Below are 3,060 nucleotides of genomic sequence, written 5' to 3' on the forward strand. Positions count from 1 at the left end.
CAAAAAAAAAAAAAAAAAAAAAAAGGACAGTTGGTAAGAAGCTGTCTGGATTCTGGATTCTTTATGACGAAATTATTCTGGGGGAAATAAAGTACTTAAAGAAGTCAGGTAAAATCAAGTAACATCTCCCTGGTTGCTGGACACAGTCAGATTTTTGAAAAGTAAATATAATTTCTTTGTGTTAGGGTTTTCATTTAGGTTTGGCCCCTCTGGGAAGCTGAGTTCAACAGTGGCCTTCCATGTCCCTAGTTTACCTCCATTCCCACCACATCTCTGCAAAGAGGCTAGGCCACTCCCAGGGAAGCTGGCTGCATTCTGTGCCCCACTGGCTCCAGCAGGACAGAGCCCTGGATGAGGCCAGGACCAGAAGAAATGAAGTTGCCCTGGCTACTTCCTATCCCAACTTTCCCAACTGATATAACTGATAACCGCCCCTTTTTTTGAAATGAGAAAAGTATAATTTGCCCATCTCCATCGTAACCCTTGCCTAAGAAAAACAAGAGTTTTACATCAAGCCATGCCACAATTCATAAAAAGTATACTCATAGAAGAAACACTGGAAGTATACATATACTTCCATAGCCTAAAATCTTAGTAGTATGAGTAGGATAAATCTGAAACCGTAAACCTGATAGGAGTGATGGCAAAGGCTGGCGTTATGTAAAGACTGCCACCAGTTCCTTGTTGGGGCATGCCACTCCAGCAAGCATGCAGACTACGGCACAACCGACAAAAGTCAACTCAGGTGTGACTTTTCACAATCTATCAATCTATCAAATACGATACTACTTTAAGTGAAAATACACTAAAACCACAATCGCAACAGATATGCTGCCATTCAAAACTACTTTCTGGATTACAGTCAACATTGTGAAAGCTGCAACTGCAAATCTGTTGAGACCCTTGTGGGCATCCTCCCAATATCCGTGTGCCCATCTTGGGTTCTGTGTGCCCTCTTGTCAATGAAAGCGGTTGCTCTGTGTTTTCTTAGATACTGTATTTGTCTATCTGGCATCATTCTTCACAGGACCAATCACATTGACTCTATTTCCTTATTGCTGATGCTCTGGCATTTGGGGACCTTATAGACCCAGGGAGAGACTGGCCCTCCTGGGGCTAGCAGATTCTCAGGACTAGCACAAGGCTCAGCCTGGAGCAGGCCTTTCATGCGCAATCCCACCAGTCCCAAGTATAGGTGGCCCCAGCTACTTCCTTTATCCGACTGTCACAAACCAAGCCAAAATGCCCCCTGCCCAAGCCATCCCAGGGCCAGGTACTAGGCAACGCGAGATCTCCCCTATAGTCCAGAGCCCGTGGAATTATTCAGATGAGCCAGTCCTCCTGTTGCCCTGCCCCCTCGGTCCCTTCTGCTCATGACCGACACTGGAGCTCCCTATGGTCCTATATGGCATGGCATACCCCCCACCCTGGAAAATGGGAGTAACAAAAATCTCCTTGCCATGGCACTGGCCTCTCTGCATCATCACTTGGTCACCTCCATGCATTACAATCCCATGGCACAAAGGAGCCAGCAGAACAGGTCTCCAGACTTCTTGGTTTAACCACGTCAAGTCTACGTAGGTTCCTTGTAACTGCAAGTCTACAAAACATGAAGACATGCTGTCACACTGTAATGCTGTCTGATGTCTGACCCATGTTCATAAAAAAAGCTGGATAAACACGGCGGTGATATGCACCTGCCTTCACCTTGTAGAGGGACCATTTGTTTTTTCCTTACCAGATGACACAGACCAATGCACAGCAAACCTTCCCAGCACTGTAAATGCCACATTTTCTTGCTTTCTTGAGAATCACAGCAATCTAGACTCTCCCAGCAAGACAAGACAAATGGTGCCCTAATTGTGGTAAATCTGTGTGCCATCAACTGCAGAGGAGACTTAATGGGGTATTGGCTCTTTTATTGCTCCTTAATTACTGTACAGTCATTCCACATAAAGTTGCCAGAGTTGAAGCAGTGTCCTGACTCTGTATCTAACATTTTCTTCTCCCTTCTTCTTCCCATTTCTTATTTCAACCTTTAGGATTATTTAAGAGAAACATAAAAATAGAATGCCTGACTCGTGAGAATCAAGAAATTCACAGCAGAATGGTAATGACTTACTGTATCAGATGTGGTTTCTATAACAATTAAACTGACAGTCTACAATTTAAAAAAAACACTTTAAAGCTCTTTTTATTCAACTTTAAAAAAGTACATCAATTTCTGACTTCAGCTACCATGTCTTTGCAAGTTAATAACGATTTAATTCTAGGAGAATGTCATAAATAGCTATACACCATTTAGCATCTGATATTCCTAGTATCTAATTAATTTTATTTTTATCTATGTCCTCAGAGTAACAACTCTAAAGTTTAATATCCCTAAAATATTAATTTAGGTTAAAATTCTTAGATTATTTCTCTACTCTTACAAGAAGAAAAAAAAAGGAGTTTATTAGAATTCTAAGCTCTAAATGAGCCAGTTATTCATTGATTATTTACATAAAATCAACAAATGGGAAACTATAACATTACTTAATATAATATTAAAGTGCCTCAGAAATGTCTGTTAATGGAGGGGACGGTCCCTCCCTGATGAGGTTCGCGGATTCCTGGAGCTCGGTTTCGGTTTTGCACGCGCTCCCATTTCCGTGACCGCCTTGCATTCGCGCTACTGCACCCTAGTCGCCACTTGGCGGTTTATACCCCCAAGAGGACGGTGGGGAGAATCGTGGTGGAGAGGAGTGTTCTCTGCTGCTCTACTGGGTCCTGTCTGCCTTGAAAAGATCCAGCTGCTGAACTGGAAAAACTGCCTTGGAAGATTCATCATTAGAATTTGAGATGGTCTATTCCAGCCCCTGGAGCATTGTCTGGATGGGAATGAGAGATTCCAAGATGGCAACAGGTCTGGAGCGGCCGTGCCAGGAGACAGCGTGATCCTGAGAAGTGTGCGCTGTGATACCAGAGATTCCAAGATGGCGACAGGTCTGGAGCGGCCATGCCAGGAGACAGCGTGATCCTGAGAAGTGTGCGCTGTGATACCAGAATACTAATTGCATT

The sequence above is a fragment of the Galeopterus variegatus genome, unplaced genomic scaffold, assembly GCF_000696425.1.
Source record: "Galeopterus variegatus unplaced genomic scaffold, G_variegatus-3.0.2 Scaffold8014, whole genome shotgun sequence".
Taxonomy (NCBI): Eukaryota; Metazoa; Chordata; class Mammalia; order Dermoptera; family Cynocephalidae; genus Galeopterus; species Galeopterus variegatus.